Source organism: Falco punctatus, assembly GCF_963210335.1.
Source record: "Falco punctatus genome assembly, chromosome: 17".
NCBI lineage: Eukaryota > Metazoa > Chordata > Aves > Falconiformes > Falconidae > Falco > Falco punctatus.
The window spans coordinates 5,134,509-5,160,930 of NC_137597.1; the positions used below are offsets into that span (position 1 = coordinate 5,134,509).

General features: G+C 55.7%; 1 protein-coding gene across 1 annotated transcript in view; it reads right to left on the reverse strand.

The window, feature by feature from the left end:
- LRRN2 (leucine rich repeat neuronal 2) overlaps positions 1–26,422 on the reverse strand; it is a 53,077-nt gene that overhangs the window by 15,925 nt on the left and 10,730 nt on the right. The gene's annotated exons all lie outside the window — the stretch shown is intronic.

The following is a 26,422-nucleotide window of genomic DNA, read 5'->3' on the forward strand; positions in this document are numbered from 1 at the left end:
TCAGTTTGCTTCACGCTGGGACGGATTCTCAGACCCATCTTCCCCCTTTTATTTCTCTGCCAGCAAAGCAGTAGGGACACCCACCTCTGCACAAAACTTGGACCTCGAGGCCTGAAGTAGCCAAAAGGGGAGGGGCTGGTGGCCCAGAGGGCTGATGCTGGGCAGAAAGCCAAGCTTTTAGGGCAAGAGCAGTACACAAGCAAGCAGACAGCCCCCCCAAACTTCTCCTCCAGCATAAAGCCCCCTTTCCCCCCCCAGCTGCTTTTAAAGCACTGGCCCAGGTGGGGGCAATTTCCTGGGGGCAGGAAACCCTGACTGGGCTCATTAGAAGCTCCGGGGGGGGGGGTGCAGAAGCCCCTTAAGCCCCTCCATGCTGCATCTGACCCTGGCTTTGCCCCTTTGCCTTGCAGCTTTTCCAGGGAAGGGGGGTTGGGGGGTCCTCAGCGGGGTGTTCAGCGAGGGGCTGAGTGAGCCCCCCAGCACCTCCCTGCCCCTCTCTCAATCTGGCCACGGGGTTTGGAGGAACCAGAGCTGGCTACTGCCCCACCCTTAATTTTTTTAATTTGCTACAGCTCTCCTGACCCACACTGACACAAACCAAACCGAGCCCCAAAGCTTCTCCCCATTTTAAAAACCTCTCACACAGCAGGAAAACCATTAAAAAACAGCCAGAGTGGGGAAAAGAAAGCTTTTCTCCAAGCAGCTTTTACTTTATCACCCTCTTGTCCTCCCTGTAAAGGGCTTCCAAGCAAAGTTTATTCAGCACCGACTCATCCAAGCCTTGCGCCAGAATTGATCCCGCACGCTTCCCTTCTTGCCTGCTGTGAGGGCACTGGCTTTTAAACCATCTCCCGGAGAAACAGCATTAAAGAAGGGGCAGGCTGTATTGATTTCTGCATCCTTCTGATGGACCCACATCTTTCTTTTTAAGTGCACAGGCATTTCTGTGACTATAAATCTCTCCAGCCATTAAAATATTATAGAACCTTTTCTCCTTAAAAAAATAATATGGAGGAAGGTGGGTTTTGATTTTTTTTTTTTTTTTTTTTTTTATTTCCTTAAGGCTGTGAAGAAGAGCCCAGCTGAAGCACCTTGTTCCAAACCTCATTTTACAGGGAAAGCTCCCGGCTCTGCTCTTGGGTGGTGTCTCACAGGGTCTGTGGCTGTAACCAGGTTTTATTACTTTTGCCCAGCGTGGGATGGGGTTGCAGCACTGGTGGCCGTGGAAAGTCTTGCAGGTAGCACGATGCCGTAACAGTCCAAGTGTTTGTATAAGTAATAGGATCAGAGCTTGTAGAAAAATGTCATTTTTTGCAAACTCTGGGTACTAAACTTCATCCCTCATGGTTTCAAATGGCACGGAGCAAACCCAACAGGGAGTGCATCGGTCGCGTGTGGTCCTGGCTGTGGGGTGTGAACCCCGGGGAGGACAGTCCTTGTGAGGGACCCCCCCTCTGCGGTGACAGCCCTGCTCCCTGGTGACAGCAGTGACACCCGGGGGGTCCTGCACTCTGAATTCCTGCAGGTCATCCAAGGGGGAGTGGGGAGATGGGGAAGGAGAGGTGCTGGTTTCTTTTTATCCATTACCAGTGAAGTCAGGCTCATTATTTCTTAATTAGGCACTGAAGCAGCCTGCAGGTAGCATGCAAACTCATTTAGCCTTTTATTGCGCTGCACCAGAGATGGATGGTGGGATGGACCAGGCAGTCCTGCAGCACCCATGACCATGGTTTTAATTCTATCCGTTTCAAGAGCCTCCCCCCGCAGAGCTGCATCCCGGCCAGCCTGGGGGGTGGGTGCAGGAGCCCAGACTGCCGAGAGTTAGGGATGGGGGTCCCAGAACACCTGGACCTCGAGGGGCTCACCCAGGGGAACGGTGGGGTTGATCCCCCATGTGCAGCTTTGCAGCGATTCACGTGCACACAGGTACCCCGAACTCCCACCCGCCCCATCCATCCACAACTCCCCAGCAGCAGCAAAGCACCAACTGTGCCCCAAAAGCCCTTGTTTTCCCCCCAGACAGACTCAGGGCACAGAGCATGGCAGGAAAGCAGAGGGACCCAGGATCTGAGGCTAACAAATAGAGAGATGAGGCTCGAGACGCGGCCGAGGTTGTGAAGCTAAGCGGTGTCTCCCAGGGAGCCCAGATTTCATCTGCTCTCCCAGCCAGACTGATCTGCTGCCTTGCGGGCGGTGGGAGGATGCTGCCCGGGATAACGGGAGGATGCTGCCCGGGATAACGGGAGCCTCGCTGAAGCCAGGATGGGAAAGGGGCACAGCAAGGAGGAGCAGGGATGTGGCTTGCTGGAATCTGCCAGGGCCAGGTGGGGACCAGGACCCCCTCCATGGCCAGGCTGGGCTCCAGCGAGGGCACAGGTCCCACCTCCCCACCAGCACCAGCAGCCCCTGGCTGCTATTTTAGGCTCTTCTTCGGCGTGGGCTGCGGTGCGGCGAGAGTGACAGCAGGGAGCTGGGTGACGTTTCTGCTCGGGGTTTATTTTTTTTTCTGAAAATGTAGAGCCACAGGGCTGAAACATTTGCTGCAGTGCCCTGGCACGCTGGGAAATGGAAAATACCCCCAGTTTCCTTTTCTGCCCCTGCAGGCCCCAAGCGCGGTCCCCACACCGGGGATGCTACTGGTCTCTTCCATACTCTCCCAGCATTTACCCAGTTCCCTTGTCTCCGTAAGGCATTTCTGTGACTTCTGCCTTCGAGGCTGGATTTCTCCCAGGTACAAATGTCCATCTCCCCTGCCACACAGCTCTCTGCAAAGCGTGATTGCGAAGAAGCTGGAACCCCAGTCTGCCTTTGGTAAGGATTTTATCCAGAAATGGTCCCCGAGGAAAGGAAAGTGCCAGGGCCAGGCAGAGTGTCTGTGGCACTGCCCCATGTCATACGGACCTGAATTTGTCACAAGCCCACAACATTGTTGACAGTGTCACTTGCTGATGGGGGGGCTCAAGGAATATCTTTCCATCCCAGCCAGGTGTGCTCAGGAATGGAGAGGGGGATACAATGGAGAAATATGGAAGGAAAAGGAATAAGAGGGAATGAAAGCACTACAAGGAGATAAAGAAGGAGGATCAGAGGTGAAAAGCAGAAGGAAAGGGACAAAGACCGTCAGATGTGAGGCTGGAGGGGGAGGAAAGACAGGGAGCGCAAGAGAGATGGGGTGCGCAGTGCTGGGAGAGGGGAGCGCAGCTGCAGGAACAGGCAGCAGAAGCCCAAGGAAAGAGAAAAAAAAAAAAAAATAGAAAAGCAATGAGAATGAGAATTGATGAGGCACAGAGAAGGGAAGAGTCTTTTCATCAGCAAGTTTGCTGGATGAAGCCAGGAGATAAATCACCCAGTGGAAGGAGCCTTGGTCTCAGTGCTTGCACCGGCTGCCTCTCTCCCTCTGTCATCTGTCTAATAGCCTGGCTTCGGGAGATAAATGGCTGCAGCTGAGCCCCGGGCTCTCCTGCCCTTCCCTCTCCTCTCCCTCACCGCATCCAGAGGAGCCCGATGCTTCCCCCGGCGAGCTGCTGGGTGGGGAGGTGATGGACAGCCCCCGCACCCCGAGGGGGACAGGGAGCACCCCGCCGGCTCCTGGGGTCCCTTGGGTGGGGAGAGCCAGGAGCGGGGCCACGCTCAGCTCCTCTCCACAGGCAGCAGCTGTCCCTCAGCGATGTCCCCAAGGGGTAGCAGGCTCCCTGCATCTTCCTGTGAGCTCCTGCCAGCCCCTGTCTTTTTTGGGTGATGGCTCTAAGCAAGCAGTGTGCTCAGCAGCCTGCAACATGGCCATCAGTCTCGAGGCTTTCCAGCGATGCTGCACTTCAGCAGCTGCTAAGCCTTCACGTCCCTGCCACCGGCCCTGCCAGCTCCCGGCGGAGGCAGATGAGAAGCGGCAGTCGGATGCTGTGGGAAAATCCTCCCCCCGCCTGTCCCCGCTGCCTTTTGCTCTTTTTGACGGCGTGATTCAGATCTGCAGCCAGCCCTCGGGAGAAGACGCGGTGGTGGGGAGCCGGCGGCTCTGCCGAGTGCAGGATCCAACCTTCATCCTGCCCAGGGTTGGGAGGCTGGGAACGACCCCGGCATCGCGCCCTCCAGCCTTGCTGGGTTTGCAGCCGGAGACACGCACGTGCTGCTGGTCCTGCCTCTCTGCACGCTGACGCACCAGCACACCGAGCTGCACGGCCCTGCCGTACCCCCAGAAAAGGAATTTTTTGGCAGGTCACCTCGCCCAGCTCTCATCCCTGGCTCCTCTGGGCTCAGGACTTTCCATGGTGACACCCAACAAAGTTTGTCCCCTCAGACTGAGGTCACATTTCCCCTGCTTAAACCTTTGTGTAAAAGCTTCACTTTTATTTGTGATAAAACCAACAAGAATTAAATAGGGTTCTGTATCAATTACTCGTAAAACTTAGAAATAGGGTACTCTGCTGTTATCAGAAACACTCCTATATCACTTTTTTTATCTGGAAGGAGATGCTATCTTCAGTCCTGCAGGGCTTTGCTGTAACAGCCAGTTTTACAAGGCTGGCTCTGGGGTCTTGCTGCCTTCAGGGCTGTCACCACCCCTCACCCCAGAGCAGCCCTCCAACCCCCGCCCCCCCCCCCCCCCCCCCCAGATAACAACTCCTCAGGACCTCCTATTTTCGGCAGTGCTGAGCACCCACAGTGTGTCATATGTAATATGAAATAAAGGAGATGTATATAATAGGAATTAAAGGCAGCTGGAGGCAGCTGCGTGCGGTTCCACACACCTAAATCCAGGCTGGGGGGAGAGAGGAGAGGGTCCGCGTGGACTCTGGGGTCCCAGCAGACCAGCCCTACTCCTGCCACCGTCACGATGCCAGCTGGGAGCGTGGCTTATTTATGATATTTTTATAGCAGTAAAAGCCTTAGTGCAAATGCAAAACAAACCCTTTCCTCCCCCTGGGTATCTCGTGCCTTCTGGGAAGTGAGCACAGACGACGGCACCGCAGGCACTTTGTGGATGCATCCAGCCTGGGCCAGCCGCTTGCTCTTCCCATGGACCTTGTACGCTGCCCGGGGTCCCCATCGCCGCCTGCCCCCACCACGCAGCGCAGGATTGGGCCAGCCTGAGCTAGATCTAAAAGTACAGTTACAGTATGGCAAAGACATCCCAAGGGATCATTAAATCGCACGCATTCTGGATTAGCCACTTATACAACTGTGATACTAATGGTATCTATTAGATAGCTGTTAATCTTGAATAAAAGTTTTTAATGATCCACTATTTAACATACAATAACTGACGTATTAAATCTCAGTTAAGCTGCGGAGGTCAAGTCATTATCTGGGGGCTAATGGTGGCAGGGATGATGCGAAGACGTAACTCTGGATGTCGGGAAAAGGAAATATATATTCAAGTGTTATATAGGCTTTTGAAAGGTTTTTGTGGTGTAGGGACCAGCTGGTTCCCGTGGGCACTACAGGGGATGAAGCAGCGATGGGGCAGCTCCGGGATGTGGGCTGAGCATCCCCACGTGCCTGGGGGCAGGGGGAGCCCCAGGACCCCCCATCCCCACAGTCTCTTCCCTGTTGCTTATGGGTTCCGAGGGCTTTTCTCCATTTACACCAGCAAGGGGAGGAAGCGGTAGGTGAGAACCAGCCCGGCAGCCGGACAGGTGCCTCTGCAGGCATCTTGAGTTTGCTGCAGCTGATACCGGGACAGAAAATGGCAGAAATCGCTGTGTGAAGTACCTGATGCTTGAGTGAAGAAACCCATTCAAGCACCTCTGCCCGGCATCTGCCCAAAGCTTTGTCAAAGACCTTGGCTGGCAGGTCGCCTCGCCTCACCCACAAAGCCCCAAACCCCCTGGCTAGGTCTGACTTCCCTTCCAGCACCTCCAACGTGTCTCAGAGGTTGCACCAGCTGATACTGGTGAGAGGGACAATGTGAGAAGGAAAACTTCACACACTGGGAACAGAGCACCAGGCTGGAGACCTCAGGGGAACCTCGGCTGAGCCCAGCTCTCCCATGTCCTGGGCTTTAATTTGCTCCTGTTGCTGATGGGAAACTCCTTCGCGCAAAGATTTGTGCAGGGTAACCCCCCGGCGGTGTGGGTCAGGATTTCTGGGCTCAGTCCCCATCTCAGACCCGTGCTGGGACTGTGGCAAAGCAGTTCAGGCTTGCTCTTCCCAAGCACTGCGTCCTTACAAACCCGGCACGCAAGGCAACGGCAGAGCAAGTGCTCGGTGTGTGTGGAAGCCAAATACATCCCCTCCCTCTTGCTGGTGAAAGGGGGTTGGGTTGTTTCAGCGATGCTGCTGGGGGATGCTCACCTCTCCGAGCAAGCATTTTCAAAGCCCTAGGGTGGCAAAGCAACTGCTCCGTTCGGAGCAAAGATCCCAACGCAAACCTCGGCAGGGAGTTTACCACCGCGTCAGAAAACAAACAAATAAATAAATAAAGGCACCGAATCTCCCCCTGTAACGTGGCAACCGCTCCCCCTGCATCCCCAGCAGCCTCCCTCATCTGTATGCTCCATCACAGCCCCGCACCATCCGCCGGGTGAGCACCATGGCAACACCGTGGTCTTTAAACACAGGAGTTTGTGCTGCGATCGCAAACAGCATTAGGCAATTTAATTAAGCAGCTGGCAAAAGGAAAAACTTTGTCTGTTTGAGGCATTTTATTAAATTTGGGCGTATTATGCAGCTCCGCATCTTCCCTGTCTGGTTTGAGGGATGGGAGGATGGTCCCACCCAGGCTTTTCTGCAGCTTCGCCCCTGGTTAAAGCAAACAAATCCGAGGGGAGTGGGGTGGTGGGGGGCACCCCACGGTCCCTGCAGCCCACCACTCTTCTGCCTGCACCCACACACAGGGCCACAGCAGCAAAGCTGCGCTCCAGCCCTCAGCTGTAATTTTAGGTCGTTATCCCCCAAAAAATATTGACACGAGAGAGGGAACAGACCCCTCCAAACCCAGCAGCACTGGGATGCTGCTCTGCCGCTTTTTCTGGTGGTTTCTTTCCTCCGTGAAGCCTTATTTCGTGCAGAGAGACCCAGGGATGGTGGGTGCGGGCCTTCTCCTGCATCTCTCGTGGCGGGGAGGGCGTTTTGTGCTTGTCTAGGAGGAAGGCAGGAGATAAAAAGCTGCCGGGAGCATGCAAAGCAAACCGCTCGGCTGCCTGCACCTCGCTATCGCACCGATCTGCTAGAAGCCAGTGCGCAGGAGCGGTGCCCGCTTCTTATCTGGATGCTTCTCTCCCTCACTTTGGATGTTTTTTAATGAGGAGGGCTGGAAATAAGCTTGTTGTTCTTCTTTTGCTTTCAAGCTCTGGAAGGGTTGCAGTGGCTCTGCCTGCCTCCAAAATGCTCCCACAGGTTCCTGTGGCTTCCTGGAGATGCTGCTGCCAGCTTCAGGCACAGCCTCCAGCCTGGAGCGTGCAGGATTTGGCCCTGCTCAGCCACACACTGCCCAGGCAGCGCTGAACACATCCCAGAGCTGCTTTTGATCCCACATTCATCACCTAGGGACAAGCACGGTCCCATCCTGTTGGGACACTGAGAGGTGGGGGGCCTCGGCAGCTGGGGAGATGCTCGTGGAGGAACTGGGGTGCCTGGGCTGGGGGTCCCTGCAGAGCAGCTTCTCTAAAACCCAGCTCAGCACCACCAGCGAGGTTCAGGCTTTCTGAAGGTTTGTTCCTCTTAGGGCTAATTCCCACGGCCCTTCCCCGCCCCTCCTCTCCCTCCTCCTCTTTGATGGCAAAAGTTGAGCCCACGAGCCCTCACTGGGGAGCAGCACTGGGGCCAGGCGGCCACGCACAGCGGCAGGGGTGGGTGCTGAGGCGGTCAGGCTCTTTAGCAGGACCAGGAGTGAAATCCATTTGCCCTGCCCTGCCTGCTTTGTGAGGTGGCTTCGGAGGTGCTGAGCCAGTGGCACAAGCTCTGAAGGTGGCACTTTTGCCCGCTGCATGCGGCATGCTCGCGTCTGTCGGAAGCCTCAAATCCATTGCTTTTTGGCTGGGCAGCCCCGGGGCCATCTCATTTTATCCCTGGGAATCTGAGAATTGCAGGGCCGGTCTCCAGGCCATGGGGTTAACCGGGGCATTTGTAAACGTCTTGCAAAAGCCAACTGGAAAAGCTGGCTGGTCTCTGCTTGGGTTGCCTGAAGGAATAAGAGGCTGGGAAGATGGAGCCTCAGTCCTGGCTCGTAGCTGAATTGTTCTTTACTCTGTAAAATTTGTGTCATGTAACAAAACCCGTGCTGCATCGGACTGCAGCTCCCTGCATTTTTGGAAGCATCTCTAATGACTGGCACCGTCTCCAGGCTGCAGCACTCCAGCTGCACACGGCCAGGCTCTGCGCCTGCAGATCCCCCTCCCCAGCACCCTTACGGCCTTTTTTTTGACACCTTTCAGTGTCAAAGTCAAGAATATCCGGGGCAGAAAGGGGATGGGGAAGCAGGGGAGAGGGGTCAGGCAGGGCCAGCACCGGTGAGCTCGGTGAAAGCAGGAGGTTTGGTTTTGGAGGCACCTATTCATCACCCTGCCACTGTCTCTTCTGCAATCTGCAGAGCCCTAAGCCCATTTTGCTTTTCATACAGGGCCTGTTTCACAGCTCTGGCCATCGCTGTTTCCCTGCCCGGACCCTTCCCACCCGGGCAGGAGAGCCTGCAGGCGCTGCTCAGATTGCAGGCATATCACTGGCTTTGGTCTGCTGCTTTATTTATTCCCTAATAATCCCCTGCCTGCCATGTGCCCTTTCCGACTGTTGCTGCACTGTGTCACTGTTTCCAGACCTATCTCCAAGATCTTCTTCCTGAGTGGCAATAGCTAATTTAGAGCCCTTCAGCCTGTAAAAGCCATCGCTGAGGCTCTGAGAGCCTAGCGCAGGGTTTCAAATGGCATTTGCCTCCTTAATCATCCAGAGGCTTTAGAAAATGCTGTGATCAACAAAGCTCCCAGTGCCCGGAATGTGGGGAGCTGCACGAGCTGTGTGCCCCAACCTCAGCACCCATGGAGGGGTCCTAGCCTGCCAGGATGCCCCTGGCATCCCTCACCCTTCCCTTCTGCTGGGCTCGATGCCCACCCGCCAGCTCCGCAGTGACCCCTCGCTCGCAGGCACCATGTCCTTGCCCCAGGACCTTCCTGCAAGGCTCAGCTCCAACCTGCCCGTGTCAGAGGTAGAAAGCACAGCTCCCATTCCCAAACTGGTGTGCAAGGCAGCGGGGAGCACTGTCTGGCAGCGGGGAGCCGTGCCACAGGCACAGCCTGTCCCTGGCACCGCCGTGTTGTGGCTGAGAGACAAACAGCCCCGGCTTGGTAATGAGCTCCCTCAGTTCCTCCCCGCCGTGCTGTGGAGCGGCATGTTAAATAATTCAGGCAAGCTCCTGAACTGCCTGGAAAACACCTCCAGGTTTTTCCTAATGAGCTCGCTATGGACCTGCCGCCAAGGCTGGGGGAGCAGGGAGAGCCAATCCCTCCGCCAAGACACCGACACTGAGCAAGCACAGGCCACCACCGTGTCCTCAGGTGCTGCAGTGTGGCTGGTTGGTGGGTCCCCAAACTCCTGGGCCATGCACACAAAACCACGAGCATCTCCTGGCAGGATGGAGGTGGCTGGTGCAAAGCAGACCAGGAGGTGCATAGGCGTACGCAGCAGGGCCGGGAAGCACAAGCAGCAGTGCCATAGCCAGGCAGATTCAAACCAGGCAGAAACGGTCAATGCAACAGAGAACAAAACCTGGCACGAAGTCCCCCGCGGTGAGATGGGCTCTGCTTGCTGGCGCTTCCAAAGCCAAATCCTTCCAGCGCAGCCCCAGCACGGGTACTGGGCTATGGCAGAGAGCTCGCGGGTGGAGCAGGGCACAGCATCCCTCCGGCATCCCTTCCACCCCAAAGCCTTGCTCCATGGGACAGTGGCACGGCCCCACCCCGGACCCTGCAGGCAGCCACAGCAGTGCCAGGAAGCCTCCCAGCCAGCCCTGCACCGCTGGCGTTGCCCTGTATCCCCTTGTTTTCCCCCTCCAGCTGCCCCTTTCCCTTGTGCCAAGCCCCACTGGTCCCTGGGCAGTCTGGACTCGTCACCAGGCTCGGTGGGGTGCTGTGGGCATAGCCCCACCGTGCACCAAGGGCACTGTGCACCAACGTCACTCATGCCATTAGCAGGGCCCTCGTCCTCTTGCTGGTTCTCAGTGGCAGGCTCCGATGAGAGATGCTGCTGCTGTGACACGATACCCCAGGGGTCTCGGGAGCACTGGGACAGGAGGAGGAGGAGGAGGAGGAAGGGGGAGCAGGGTGGGTGAGCGGGGGCACGGGCCAGCACATGCATCCTCCTGGGAGGGAGGGTTTGGTCTCAATGAGGCTGGCTGCAAATCCAAAGTTTAATGTTTGCTTGGCAACCTTCTGCCGAGGGGTTAAACCCTGCTGCTTGTCAGCGGTGCTCTGTGCTGCTGCTTTGGGGCTGCGGGAGGGACACAGGGTGAAAACACGTGGGAAGAAGATGGGGGGGGGGAAGAGGGAGACGGAGAGATCCCCTGTGGGCTGCAGCGCTGCGGCAGGCTGCGAGTCCTCCGCACTCTGGGGAAAGTCCCGACAGTTCAAAGGGGCTGTAGGAAAACCAGATTAATCCACGAAAGCAGGAGAATCGAGGGGATCCCCAACTCCGGAGGCACCAGCCCCAGCCCTGCTCTAGCAGACCACTCTGTCTGCTTTGCTCAGCAGGACCTGAGGGGTGGGTGCACCCATGGGTGACACCGTGGCGTGTCCCACTCGTGGTTTCTGGGTGGAGGAGTGTGCCTGCGAGCTGAGCCCAAGCTCTTTGCCCACCACAAGCCAGAAACTGAGCAAGACCAACACAGGCTTTTCTGGAGAGTCCTGGCCTTGAAAGCGGAGCAGACGCAAGTCCCAGATGGCCCTGCCAATTCCAGCTAATAAAAAGGATATTTCACACATCAAGCACTTCGCAGACACATTAATGAGAGCAAACAAAGGCTCTGCGATGCAGATTAGGGGGCGCAGGAAGGCAGCTCCCAGGACGGGCTCTGCTGGCCGCAGCCAGCCCAGCCACCCAGCTTTGCTATCTTGCTCCTGGGGGACACCCCGGGAGCATCCCAGGGACCACAGCCAGACTCTGCCCTCCGGCAGCTCCACGAGGCTGAAATGCTGCTTTAGAAGGTAGTACCCCTGGGGTCAGCCCTCCCCCATCCACACCCCACCCCCCCCCCGCCCCCAGCAGCTCTGCCCAGGTGCTGGGGAGGGGGTCGGGCAGGCTGGAGCTCCCAGAACCAGCCCCGGGGCTGGGGAAGGGATCAACGTGGTGCTGTGGCTGCTCCCCACAGAGCAAGAGGAGGCAGGACGCCAAGGAGCCATATTTTTCATGCAGCTGAGCATCACATAAATACAAGGGAAGGTGAAGGGGTGAAAGGGGAGCCTAAATCACCGCCCCTGCTCCTGCCATATATTTCAAGTGCAGAGGGAGGGCAACAGAGCTGCCAGGGATGCTCGCTGCCAGTCAGGGGGATGACGCACGTGGGTGTCCCACTCAGGTACAGCCACAAGCCAGGGGGGATGTGGCTGCTCCCGTCATCACCGTGATGGAGCAAACGGCAGCACTTGGATCGCTGTGTCCTGGCCCTCCTTGTGGGCGGGGGGGGGGGGGGGGGAGAAGGGTGCTGTGCATCCCGAGGGGCTGCACCCACACAGGACACGTGTCACAGTGCTGTGACATGCAGTGTCGGCTCTCTTGGGGTCAGCGCTACTGGAAGAGGACTGCGATCCAGGGTCTTGCAGTTGTTTCAACTCCAGTGACATTAAACTCTGCGAATGCCACATTCAAGCCTGATTTCTGCTACTTCCCACGTGGAGTATCCAGAAATGGAAGCATCACTAGGAGAGTCAATCCCCCCGCCCCTCCCCTTCCTTTTTCCTAAAGGAGAGATTTCATGCCATGCTGAATAAATAAAATAATGTGATATTACAAAAGACTGCAGCACTGTTGCAGGGCATCTGTCAGCACCAATCATGATGACTGATGACTTATCAAGAATGGACCTGACATGTCCAAATGAGCTGTTTTGATAGAGTTGTCATTCAAAGGGGATCTAAAATAAAATAAATTTGATAATAATGATGATGATAATAATAATAATAATAATAATAATAATAACAACCACCCAGATAGGAACAGGAAGAAAAATGGAAAACATTTGCCACCTCCGTCCAACCTATGTAAGGGTTCCCAGCTCGGCAACAGGACCATTCGGCAGGCGGGATGCCCACAGGGATGGGTGGGTTGTATGGTCGGGGGGGGGGGGGGGGGGGGGGGGGGGGGGGGGGTTGGGGGGGGTGTGTGGAAGTGGCTGTGTCCTCTCTCCAGGAGCAAAGCTTTGCTAAGGCACAGCTACAGCCCAGATCTCCTCTCTGGGTCCAACCCACAGCCAGGGTGCAGAAGAACAGACAACCCCAGCACCATCGTCTACGTGCCAGGGCAGGATGTGGCCGCCTTGCTAATGGAGAGGAGCCACGCAGCCAGCGCGTGGGGGCATGCGCACCCGTGTCCTTTCCCTCAAATGGCTTTTAAATTCTACGATTTTGAAGATAATGAGGCGGCTACAAGTTTTGGGAAAATAGGCACCTGGGGAAGGCTTTGGCGGGTGTTTAACCCCACCAGGCACCGGAGGCATCGGGGAGAGCAGCCCTGCCTGGCCACAGCCAGCAATTTCAGGGTGCAGGAGCCGCTCAGCATCCAAACACGCGTGGGTGCGACACCCAGCTCCAACTACCCTGATACTCATGGCACGGTGTTGTCCACCTGAACACCGGAGAGCTCCATGCAGATGTTGCACATCAGACCTCTGCACTGGGGCAGCTCCTGGGGCAGAGCCTGCAGCACGGGGGCATGGAACAGGCAGAGCTGTTTGCACTTTGTGGAGTGGCCTTGGGGGAGCGTGTTGCTGTGTCTCCTTGCCTGTTCCTCTAGGCACTGTGCATACACTTGAATGACTAAAATAAAACAATATCGCAGTGCATTATTGCTCTCCTGGAGAGGAAAATTTTGCAATGGATATGAAGTCCCTCTTGAAAACCTGGGGCTGTGTTGAGCTGCCGGCAGCAATATCGCGCTGGCCCTCATGCCCAGGAGCCCACAGAGGCAATCCTGCACCCACGCTTCCTTGGAGCTGTGCAGGGGGTGAAGGCAAGAGCTGCCCAGGGCTGGATGCAGTGCCTTGCCATGGGGACACCCCACAGGCAATGGGGCAGCTCACAGCCCTGGCTCGGAGAGCCTGGATACGCAGCATCCCCCACCGCCAGAGCCAGCTGAGCACAGGGCAGGGCTGTGAGCCCACTCCCAGCCAGCCCCTTCCCCTTCCCGCTGGCAAAGGCAGGGCCACAGGGTCCCCAGGGCACTTCGCAGCCGGTGGGTGCATCCCCTGGGAGCTGTGTGGGGAGGGGAGGGGGGGGTGGGGTGGGGAGACAGCCCGCCATCAACTTGTCTTAGGAAGAACTGACAAAATATTGTTTTGCAAAAGCCACCAAAGCTACTCTCCGCCTGACTGAGCTCTGAGCTGATCCTTATCCCTTCGTGTCACAGAAGGAAGGAGAGGGGCTGGTTTTGGAAGAACTTTCAGATGTGTCATTATGGGTTTAAAAAGACTGTAAAAAAAGAAAAAAAACTGACACAGGACGTAGGCATGGCTGTGCATATGTGTGTGTGGTAAGAGCAAAGAGAAATGAAAGAGCCGTTTCCAAGCAAAACCTACAGTGGCAGCGACATGCCAGGTTGTTCTTCTCCATAATGCAGAACAACATACAGGACTTTACCTTTCCAACCCCTCCTCTGCAGCCACCTCCAGGGTATTTACACCACCCATGGTAGGGAGGGGAGGGAAAGCTCCAACCGGCACCATTGAGGGGCCAAGTTTGGGGCCAGGCTCCTCTGAGGGTGCGCAGGGTGCAGATCTACAGCCCCCAGGCTCTCAGAAATCAAACCACCCCAGGGAATTGCTCTAGGAATAGCATGGGAAAGACACACCGCTCATTCACAGCCACCAAAATCCTCCCACTGGCTGCAAAATATCTGCGATGAGCCCCTTAAGACCAGGTGTTAATGAGCACAGAGTCCAGCTTCTACAATTCCAACCTCCCCAGCAAATCAGCATCACTCAGCACCACCCAGCACCTGCCCAATTAAAAAGGCAGCTCTGGGATGGCTCTGACAGGGTCCTCCTGGCCCTGATGAAGCTCTATCGTTATGTGACTGCTGCCAACCCCAGCTGGAGGCTCCTGTGCTTGGACTGGCAGTGAGTGACAGCTCTGCGAGCTGCCAGTCATCATTCCGGTGACAGTGGGAGCCAGCGCTAGTGATGCTGAGATGGCTGCAGCAGGTGAGCATCACTGCAACGCTGGTTTGGTCAGATTAGGGGAAACTTTGGGACCCCTGGGGTCAGGCTGGTTCAGCTGGGCATGCAAGGAGGGCCAGATCCTGCACACACTGCTGGTGTGGGCAGCTGTGATGGAGCTCGCTGAGACAAGGTGGGGGCAGATGCTCAGGGCTGAGCGGGTGGATGAGTGCCCTGTAAATTACAACCTGCCTGCTGGCAAGGTGCACTGAGTGGGGCAAGGAGGGAGGAGGGAGCTGCCAGCTGCAGCCGGAGGGATGCTGGCTGCTGGGTCCATGCCTAGGTCCTTCCAGGAGTGATTTTAATTGTTTTCAGCTTCAGACAAGATGGGCTTTGACCTCAATTGTGCGAACAGCTAACCAAATCAGCCCTAACTGAGCCCAAGAAGCCTGCAGATTAGTTGTAACTCCGGGTGAGGGTTGTGGAGCAAGTCAGGGGCACGGCTGGGGCAGGATCACCTCCGGATCCTTCCCAGGTAGCACAAAAAAACAGGGAAACAAATGGAGCTGGTAGCAATGCCAGGCAGAGCAAGCTCGTAAGTCTGCCAGGGTGCAGGGTGCTGCTGCCGGTGGGGTGCTGGGCTGCAGAAAGGGGGTGAGCAGGGAACCATTGCACTGAGCTGTAACTGGCCCTGAAGGCCATTTCATCTCCACCACAAGTTCCCTGCAACCCCCCCTGCCCCACCCCAAACTGGAGATGACATTTTTCCCTGAAAGATCAGATCCCGTAGCTGTCACTGAAGCTTCACCTTGCTGATATACTTATTCCTCCTCTTCCCTTTACCCTGCTCCTTCTCACCACTGGCTGCCTGCTGCTTTTAATAGGGCAAGGCAGCAGGGCTGTTGGCTGCAGCGGAGCAGCGTGTCCCGGTGTGGGGCTCGGGGCCATGCTGATACTCAACCTCGCAGGCTTTGGATAAGCTCTGAAACCAGGTTTCTGTTCATCCAAGGGTCATGGAAAGTACATTTTCCCTTTAAAGTGAAGCTGTTAAAACTCATGCTCAAGCCCTATTCCAGTCTGGGTGATTACTGCCTGCCAGCGTCTTATTCCCTCTGCAGTTTTAATTGGTGCTATTAAAGAGCTGCAATGCTTCAACCCAGAAGAGGCTCAGTCTCTCTATCAGGATGAAGGAGCCCTCTCCTTACTGCTTGTGTTAAAATTATCAGGCACTCGGGGTTGGGGCGGAGGGAAAGCTGCGCAGACTTGGCGTGTGGCAAAGCACCTGCTCCCTGGCTCAGGAGCATCTTGCTCTCACTTTGCCCTGTGTTAAACGACGCACAGAAGCTGCAGAGCAGGAGGGAGCCAGGACTGGGCTTCTCGGGGGCGGATGATGTGATGCGCAAACAGAACCAGCGCCTAGGGCTGCCGTATCCCAGTGACAGCTCGTCCACCCAGCTTCATGCTGAGGATGGAGGATAAGGGAGGCTGCCAGGCTTGGAGAGTAGCAGGGTGGTTATGCCAAGTTCACCAAACTTGGATGGCTTCGCTCAGCCTGACCCCACCAGGCATCGTGCAACTTCCAGCCAAAGCTACACCAGAGTCTCACTTGGTATTCGAGGCCCAGCAACCACCTTCTTCAATCTAAATTAAGTATTAAAGTGAAAGGCAATTCAGTGAGACCATGAATTCATTAGAAAACATAGCTGGATCCAAGAGGTGCTGCAGATGATAATGCATCGGGGATGTGGGGATGGGGTGGAGGGAGCAGGGTGCAGACAGAGACGTACAAGCAGCAGTGAGTTAAAATCAGAAAGGGGAAAAAATCAGTGCGTTATTCTAGATGAAGATTAAATGATAGCCCCTGCTTCAAAGGGCAAGCGTGAGAGGCTAACAGGCTGTGACAAACCAGAATGCATGGACACAGGCAGCCAATTCCCTTAAATAAAACTTTTATTGGCCATGATATCTGAAACCAAGCAGCCCGCAATAGGGATTAATGGTTTTCCCTGGCCACCCCCAGCACTCTCCATCCCGGGGAGGGCCACGGCCGCGGGCTGGGTGCTGCCTCCCCGCGTGTCCTCGCTGCAGCCGGGGATGCCAGAGGACTGTGGGGCCGGGGGAGAAAGAGCGAGACGGAATCACTTAGCCTTCATTAGGCCAAATTAAAATCAGAAGTGAGATGACAATTACAATTTGTGACCGGCTAATTGTTCGCCTCAGAAGCTGATTGTTGTGCAGATTGGGAAAATTAATTGTTCACGGTCCCAGGTGGGTTGGCTTTGAACCCTGCTGAAGAAGTGGAGCTCCTGCCAGGGATGCTGCCTGCTCTCCACCCAGCCCTGGGGATGATGTCCTGCAGGCTGCATTGCTGGGGGTCTCCAGCCAGGCTGTGGAGACCCAGGGGGCTGGCAGACCCCCAAAGACCCTCACGACCTCCAGCTTTAGCACCTGGAGCAGAGCAGAGCACCCAGGGGAGAAGAACACCCCTGTGTTGGGGACCTGAGCGCCTGGCTGTATGGGATGGCAGTGCTGGGACCTGCTGCCCCCACAACAGGAGCACCCACCATCCTCACCCTGCACGGTGAGCTCAGGTCTCGTCTGCAAACCTCCCCCCTGCCCCCCCAGCGGGGGACTGAGCTCCCTTTGTGCCGGGGCTTGTGAGTGCTGCCGCCGTCACTGCTCCGTCATCCATCTGGTGCTGAGCATGGTGTGTCAAGCCCAGCTCCCATCAATCAAGCCTACCCCTTCAGAGCATCCTTCTTGATTTTTATCCCCAGGGTGCTCGGGAAAGGGTGTTGTGAACACTCAGATATATTTATAGCTTCTAATGGGGCTGCCAGAGAGGGGGAAGGTGCCAGATTTCAGCGGAAATGGAGACCTCCAGCTCCTGCCTTCACTCCAGCTCTCACCCCCCAGGTTTCTGGCAGGCTCCCCGGCTGCAACACTGACTGCACAGGAGCCCTCTCTGCTCATACCAGCCCTGTGTCCTGCGGGATGCAGGCTGGAAGGTGGCATGTGCTCTCCTGTGGGAAGGCATCGCTTGCAATGTGAAGCTGGGTCCCTTGCAATCCCCTCTCCAGTGTCCCAGCAGAGGGACCTTCTCCCTCTCCATCTCCCCAGGTTGCCAATTAGTGGTGAGGTTCACGCGTGTCTCCAGCAGCAGGGGACAGACAGCTCAGCCTGTTTTCCCTCCCGTGTTACCACCATCGCAGCCCTGCTGCTGCCCATGCCCTCGGCCGCAGGCAGGTTGAAGGGGCAGGCAGGGTGGGCAGCAGCAGCAGCCTGGCATTGCTGCGAGCCCCGCACCACAGCGGCATGACCAGCAGTGCAAGTCTAAAGCATCTCCCGCTGCTGCCTGCAGCTCCTCTCCCTGCAAAAAGGCTCCGTTCTGGGTCCCTGTGAGCTGTGGGGCTCCTTGCCCCCAGGCAGCTTCCAGACACAAACAGCTCCTGCAGCTCCCACAGCCCCCGCGGGGGAGGCTGTCGACATGGAGCGAGGAGCGCGGTGGCTGCCAGGGGCTGACAGCAGCCGGGCACGGGGATGTGATAACTCCTGTGGCTGTACATGCCTGTTGAGCTACGACAACATGACAGCAATAGTAGCTCATAATCCGCACAAGTGTGTGTTTGTGTCTTGCAGCAGTGTGTGTGCTGGAAGAGACAGGTGCATGCCAGGAAATTATGATATGTATTTCCGTGACATACCATTTCCCTCTGTTGTATGTTGCAGATACAGGGAAAGACCCCACAGAGCGGGAGGAAACGCTGCCAGCCTCCGGGGAAGAACAGCTCCTTGTTAACCATTTGGGACACAATTTTCAAAGGGCTCATCTCCCATGCGCCTGTCTAAATGATGCAGACAGCTCTGAAGCTCTGGACATTGAGTCCTTTTGAAAAATCAAGCCAGTACCACATAGGAGCTGGGAGTGAAGAGGGATGCTCATATCTCTTCCATTTATTTCTTCATCTCTCTAATCAAACAAACAAGTAGCATGCCTAGAGCTGCAGCAGGCAGGCAGAGGCTGTTTGAACCTTCCTCTCCAGAGACATTAAAGCCCAGAGGAAAGTGTCCATGTCTCTGTGTTGCTCGGAAACCCCAGGGTCCCCATCCCATCCAGCATCCAGCTTGGTCCCCATCCCAGCCCATGGATATCTGGGGCCCTAAAGCCAGCGGACCGATGGCCAGGGCAACCGGTGTCCTGGATCACGGCTGCAGACGCTGCCTGTGCTGCATCAGCCTGAGTGACCTTCCCCAGCAGCTCGGCCTGCCAACAGCAACGATCGATACCCCTCGGCGCAGCCTGGGGGCTGGGCTGGGCTGGGGGGTGGCCACTAAGGCTGGCTCATTTGCAGAGCAGCCCCCCCCAAACCTCCCCCCTTCCTCTGCCCACACCAAAGCCAAGGGCAGCATCCTTTGATAGAGGAAGCTCCGGGCAATGTCAAAGGCTTTTGAGCTCTGCTACCCATGTGGCTACACAAACCAGCCGTGAAGCAATTTGGCTACAGGCTCTAAAGGGGACAGAGACCAGGGGCATCGCTTGGGGAAGGCACATCCATGTCCTTCTGTCGGACCAAAAAACCCAGGTCCCTGGAATAAGGTGTCGACTCTCAGTGAGACAGTAAAAACACTCATGGAGGTGGCTCCTGGCTGCCCAGGGTGCTGGATCGGTGCAGACCGAGGGGCTGCCCAGCACCTGCACAGCCCCCAGCCACCATGGTCCTGTCCCAGTCAGAGCCTGGGAACAGCCAGGGGCTGCTTCAGCATGTCCCCCCGGGATATTTTAGGAAGAAATACTCTGCCACTGCAGTGTTTTGTTGTTAGTCCCTTCAGAAGGATAAATCGAGGCTCTTTAAACTTTCTTCAGCAGAGGAGGGCTGTGTGGGAAGGAACAGGTTATTAAACAAGGCTTAAAAAAAGGAAAGAATTCCTGAGTGTAATTAAAATCAAAACCATGATGGGATCTCTCCTGTTATTTCTCTAGAGGGGTCTGTTGTTGGAAGCAATATTTCTTCAGCTAAGCAATATTGCTGCAGGTGGGGAACGTTGCACAGACGGTGCCAAGAGAAGAGGCGAGGGCCAGGGAGCCGCGGACCTCGCTCGAGCATCGTTGTCCTGGGGGCTCAGCTGGTCCCTTGCCATCTCCATCTTATTTCTCTCTTCATTCACGGGTTAAACTGCTCTTGCAGGAGCGAAGGGAGCCAGCAGCCTGCAGGGACAGCTGGCCACCCACACCGTGGTGGCTGGCTCGGGCAGGGGCATGGGCAGGATTCAGTGCCAGCGAGCGGAGGGGCAGATGACTCCAGCATCAGCGGACGGGCAGCAGAATGGGGTCGCATCATGCATGCAAAGCAGGGCGAGAGCAGCCGCGGCTGGAGCCCAGCCCTGCTCCCTTTGATCTTCAGCAGAAGAAAGGTCAGGATGGCAACGCGGCTGCTTGTAAGTGCCGTGAAATCAGGGCTAATTTCTAATTACGAGGAAGTCTCTCCCTGTTATCTTGCTGGCACATTCTGGCCTCCTTGGGCCATGCGGCTGTGATAAAAGGCTGGAGTTACAGAGCACCTCCTGAAGGCTTGATGACCCCACAGAGTGACACAAAAGAACATCTCAGCAGGATTTGCAGGGATGTAAGATGCTCCTGGGGGAACTGAGCCAGCCCTGCAGGGGCTTGGACCCCCCTGCTCCCTCCCACCATAGACCATATCCTGATGAAGTGCTGCTCTATTGCCACGATGCCCTGGAGCTGCTGTAAGGACATGAGGTCCTACCAAACCTCTCGGGGCTGGCAGATGCCCAGGACCAGCGAGAGGTAGCTCTGCTGCATTCGACAGTCACGCTCGGTGGCCACAGGACAGGGCAAAGAGGAGGGAAGCTGGTGGAGACCCGTTAAAAAAGGGGTGCAAACCCCTGCCACTGTGCTGCAAGAGCTTGTCACTGACCCTAAAAGCCCCCCAAGTCTTCCCATGATTTTATCTGAGCTACAGCGCACACAGATTCAGTGCTCAGGGTTGAAAGTTTCAGCCGGTAATTGCAAACCCCATGTCTCGGGAGCTCATTAGGACATGACAGCCAGAAAGAGCACATCAGTGCTCTAACGTTGGGAGCACCCAGTGTTACAGAGTTGGACGTGAAGCTGTTCCTGCCCATGCCGGTAACTTTGTCTCCCTGGTCTTTGTTTGCTCTCCACGCTGTTTCCCATGTGCAAGACACACAGCAGCCCGTCTGCAGGAAAAAACCCAAAGCAGGTGGGTTGTATGGCTTGTGCCTCTGAAGGAATTAGGCAGGAGAGCTCAGAGCCACACACTCACCTGCTGAGAACCCTGCACAGCTCTCAGGGTGCAAGTACAGGTTCAGCAGCCACAAACTGGCCCCCCTGGTCTCCAATTCTCTGAAAAAAATTCCAAATATTTGCAAAGCTGGCCCTGGCCATGCACGGATGCAAGCCCTGCTTTCAGCCCGAGGGAGCCGGGCAGCCCTGCCTGGGGCATTGCTCCAGCACTGCAAACTGCTCCGTGATGTTGAGCAGCTAAGAAGTATCTAATCCACCCGAATAAATCTGGGCGAGGTATGACATTTGATATTAAGCATGGATTTAAAAAAAGAGTGCATTGATTTTCCTCTCTGTGCCGAACTTCACAGAGGAAAATCTGGGATATCCTACCAGCCCAGCGTGGCTGGGAATACGATGCTGAAGTCACATCTCAGACCCCATCAGCACCAGTTTGGGATTTGCACAGCCCAGGACCCCTCTTGCTTCTTGCAGGGCTGTTGTTCTCTGCTCTGGCTGGCTCCTGCCCTGTAAGAGCCTTTTTTTCTCCAAATCCTGTAGCCCTCCTATCCTCTGAGCCTCACCCGGGGAAAAACAAGCTGTGATTGAGCACTTGCCTCTTGCAGGGAGCTGGCTGGTGGCTCCTGTCTGTGCTGCTCCCCACGAAGCATCAGGGATGCTGTGCCCAGAGCCAGGGGCAGCACTGGGGCAGCCCCCCCAGCCCAACCTGGACTCCGGCCCTGCATGCAATGCTCCTGTTCTTTAAGGGCTGAGGAGAGACAAGTCAACCTCCGTCAGCCAAAAAAGCTGTATATTAGTGCAAATGCCAATAAGTCATTAGGAATCATAAGAAAAATGTCCGGTTGCCATAGCAACTGCCAGGCACGGCTTTGGGGCTGCTTCACCCCCTCCTCAGGCGCAGAGCAGCTTGGTGGGGATGGAGGCAAAGCCCTGCACCGTGCCCCGGGAAGCCACCACAGCTGGGAGGGGCTCAGCGAGTTGGGGGTGGCTGTGCCACACCCCCCACCCCCCCACCCCTTATGGGGTTTGGGGTTGCTGACCCCCAGCTTTGCAGGACTTTGCCACCAGCAGAGACCACAGAGGTGGTTTCCAATGGGATGGGGACCATGGTCTTGATGGGTCTTCATGGACCACGGGGCTGCCTCTGCCATCACAAGCCAAGGGGCTTCCACAGCCCCTGCTGCACCCACCCACCAGGGGGGAACCACCACCCAGCCCCCAAACCTCCACGTTTCGTGCACTGGGGTCCGTGCTCCTCACACTGGTGGGCACTGCCCCGCCTGTGGCCAGACCCTGGGGCTCTTGGCAGCTGATAAAGGTCCCTCCCCAAACTGAAGGGGATGAAATAACCCTTCATGGGTGAGGAATTGGGCTTATTCTTGACAAAATCCACTTCCAGTTTATTTTAAATAACATCTTCTAACTGACTGACGGCTGGGAGCCTGGCGGCAGAGGAGGGGAGAAGAGAATTGCTAGCCGAGAGGGAATTAGCCTGAAGGAGCAAGACTGCGATGAGCCGGGGCGACCCGGCTGCTGGCATTACTGAGTCTGGAGGATGCTGGGCTGGAGCTGGAGGCTCTGAGCTGAGAAGTGACCCTGAAGTCCTGTGTGCCCTGCAGCAGCTGCAGGAAGGAAGAGCGCTAAGGATCCTTAAGGATCCAAGGTGCATCCCAGCTGCCCATTGCAAAGCCCTCAGTTCCCAGGGCTGCTGTGCAACAGGAAAACCTGGTTCCTGCCCTGTCACATGCCATGAGGGCTGGCTGTCACCTGATGAAACAAGGCTCCCCATGATCACTGAGACACCACATCACCCGGTGTGAGTCCACCGAGCACGGGCAGAGCGGGAGAAGTTGCTGCTCTCCCATCATCTCCGGGAATTACAGCCCTCGGTGGCCCCATGTGTGCCCCCCCCCCCCCTCCCCCCGGCGCTGCAGCTGCATATGGCTGGCGGAAATGTCACCCACTTTTGTCTTTAATTCACAAACATCGTCTCCCCCCCAGGGATCTTTTTTATTTTTGTAGTTTATTCACAGAATTAGATCTCTTCTGAGTTTCCAGGAGTGGTTCATCGCCTCTTAGTCATCCCAGGCTGCTGGGGGGGTCGGGGAGCTGCAGTGTGGGGCCATCCTGCAGTGGCATGGGGGGGGGTGGGGGGGCATTGCTGGGCTGCAGGCAGCCCCGAGGGCAGGAGCAGGGGGCTGCCTGTGCCCCAGCACAGCGGGATGACCCCCCGCCTTCACCCCTTCCTCAGCCGGTGCCGTCGGAGGCAGGAGCCACATCAGCCCTCTCCATTGCCTCTGCCTGCAAACTGCTCCCCCCTCCCCAGCCCCGCTGTGGTTTTTAAACCCACTCAGCTCTGCAACTGTATTATTTACAGGCGCTGCCCAAGGAGACTGTCTGCACCAAGGACACCGGGAAAAATAAGATGGCACCAAGCCTTATGCAGGGCTGATGGAGCTGCACCCAGCTCTGCCTGGCCACAACACCCCCCTCCTCGCCCCGAGCGGGGCTGGGATCCAGCTGCCCCGGCTGCGTGGGAGTGGGATGCCACGCACCGGGAGCGGCTGCTCCGCAAGGCCATAGGGCATCGCCCCTTCCCCTTCCCAGTGCATCCCCGATTTCCCAGGAGAAAACAACTTTGCCAGCATGCTGCTCTCCCCACTTCTCCCCGCTCCACAGCTTATAAAATAGATAAAGATATAAACCTTATAAATACAAACCACAGCAAAATGCAACATCAGGCTGCCTGGCTGCTCGGTGCGAGCCCCCAGCCCCCCGTGGCCCCCGCGCTGCAGAGCTGCAGCGCTCCTGCTGCTGCCAGCCCGCGGGCAGATTTCGGCATGAGAAGTGATGGCTTTCAGATGTAAACAGCCCTGTTTGTTTAACTTCCCTTAAAATCGGAGAAAACCAAGGAAAATGCATGTGCCTGCCAAGCCGGGGAGGACAACCGTGGCCAAGAAAAGGGGGAGATGAGGGGGTATGTCTGTGGCTTCCCAGGAGGGTTTAACCAGCATAGAAGGAGTCAACAAAATACTGAGAAGCCATAAAGCTGGCTGGGGAATGTCACTGAAATCCCATTTGTCTTATTTACCAAGAGCTTCATGCAAAAGAAAGACCACCAGGTGATTTCAGCACTGAGGCGTTGGGTGCAAGCGATGGACAGGCGTCAGGGCAGCCCCGAAACCCAGCAGCACTGTGATGGAGCCGACCCTGGCTCTGCTCCTTGGTCCTTTCAAACAGCTGGATGCAGGGATGAGTCCCGCTGCCCGTTGGGAGCTGGAGGACCCATCGGCTGCATGAGCTGCATCTTGCTGCTGGAGAGCTGGAGCTGCACAGAGCCAGCACCCATCAGCACGGGCGTTGGGACAGCCCGCCCGGCTCCATCGCCGGCTTTGAGCAGCAGCAGCGACATGTAGGAGTTAGGAAAAGTGACTCAGAAATAGGACTGGGCAGAATTTTCCATGGGAATAAAAGCCTTCGCTGAAAAATGCGGCTTCTGATCAACCGCAGCAATTTGCAAATTCGGATCAAACGCTGCAGACCCTTTTTGAGCCAAGGGGTCTAAAAGTCCAAATGGGCTTTTCAAGTCAAACGAGCAGCTTTGATAATGCGTTGCTGAACAGTCCTTTGAACAACCAAACAATTGAGTTAAATTTAATAATCATCCTATGAACTAGTGACAGACACCCAATTGAAATGCTTATTCCAGCACAAACTAAATCAGTTCATTTCACAAATAGGAAAAACCCAGTTTTTCCTTTTCAGGTGGCTGGATACTTGTACTTTTTTTTTTTTTTTCCTCCCTCCCTTTATATTTCCAGGCTTTTGATCTCTAGCCACATGGTCCTGCTGGGACACAGGACAGAGCAGGGAGAGGAGCTTCCCTGGGCTTTGGGGCGAGGATGCTTTCTTCCCCTAAACAAGAGAGCTGGAGTTAGTTCATCTCTGCCTTTGGGAAAAGCTGGTTAAAATGCAAAACCCCTTTTATGCTGATTACAAATTCCTCACTGATGAAGGCTTTTAAATTCAAAGCAAGCGTTATTAAGTCTCACAGAAGCACAGTGGCCTGTCTTCATGCAAAACAATTTTCTCAGCTTGAACCTGAGAACAGACTCAGCTCAGCTTTGGTCAACAGGAAGGACAAAGCTGGTCACGCTCTGACCTCACATGCCAAATTTAATCTTGGTGTTATTTTTTTTATTACTGGTTATAAATGCCACAAAATATGATTTTCTAATAGTGCCTGGGATAGGCTTTTAAAGCTGATGGGTAGCTTTGGAGCCTGGACAGGGTCAGGAGATATCAGAGCATTTATAAGCTGCTGGAGGGGGAAGCTGGCATTAATTCCAAGTAGAGTTGGTGAATAATTTATCACAAGTAATTTATTGACTAAGTTTGTCTCTTTCCCCTGTCTGGGTGAAAAGCACCCCAGTGCAGAGAGCCAGCACAAGACTTAGGCACCACTTAAGTTCCAATTAAGCCCTTTGTGAATTGTCTGGGAACAGATCCCAATTTTCCTATATTTATTTGTTCAGAATTACACACCAAACAGAGCCGACACATAATTCCTGCTCCGCTGCGTGTTTGCAAACAGATCCTGGGGAGCACCCATTGCAAGGACTCCAGCCGTTTTGAGGGGGCACGGGGGTTACTCAGACCCCCATCCCTCCCTGACTGGGATGCTGTAATCTGTGGGCCCCCATTTCCCACATCCAGGACCCCCAAACGCTCACTGCTGCCAGGGGTACGGAGGCAGGGGGAGGGGGGGAAGGCAAGGGGTGCTGGGGCTGCCGTCCCTCTGCTCCAAGGTACAACCAGAACCATTTTCTCAGCCGTTTATTGCCTTCCTAAAAACCACCCATTGGAACAGCCTTTTACAAACCCCACTATAAATATATTTATCACAAAATACTCTCTGCCGTCAACAACCACTAAACCTGCACATATATTTCACCGCCTATGAGCTGGCTGATGTCCTGGAACGATGTCGGGCATTTCAGCAGCTGCCTCGGTCCAGCACAGAAGGGATGTTGGAAGGGATGCGCATGGGGACCAGTGTGCAAGGGTCTGGGGTGGCCAGGGCATGGCTGTGGGCTGGCAGGGCAGGAGGGATGCCCTGGGCTCTGGGAGGAGCTCACAACTCAAGAGCAAACAACCAAACTCTAAACTCAACCCCAAAGTCCCAGTGCGGAGCCTTATTGATGGAGACCATCCCCTTCTTAAGGAAAAGTTTTAAGCTCACCTAATTTTAATGTTTTTCCTGATTCACTCTCAGCAAGCAGCAGGCAGCACTCTGCTCAGCAGCAGCTGTAATTCTTCTTCTCGTGGCTTTCCCTGGCCAGGGCAGAGCTGCAGCCTTTGATGCAGAGCACAGGGGAGAGCATTTCCCCTGTGAACAACAATTTCATTTCCAAGAGGAGAACCAAAGGCACAGGTACCTCCCACACATGCCAAGCAGAGGAGCAACCATCAGTCAGTGCCGGGGGCTCACACCTCATCTTTGGCAGAGGGCACTGAAACAGCCCCTCGACGTGTTTTCTGGCAAAAAAAAAGGATGCGAGATCAAGGAGGGAGGGAGGTGGCGAGTTTGCGTGCGAGGAGGGGAATCACACAGCCCTGGGCTGGCATCTCTGCTCTTCAGGAATCGGCCACATACCAACAGGAATGCTATCCCACGGGTAGCTTTTAGGACAGAAGGGAAGAGGCATTAGTGACCAGGGTCTACCCTGAAGGTGATTTAGAAAATACATCGTCTGCTGGGAATAAAGAAAGGGAGAGCGCCCTGTAGCTGGGCTTCCCTGCATGTGGAGAGGTGCTGGTAGCATGGTGAAGTTCCCAGCCTG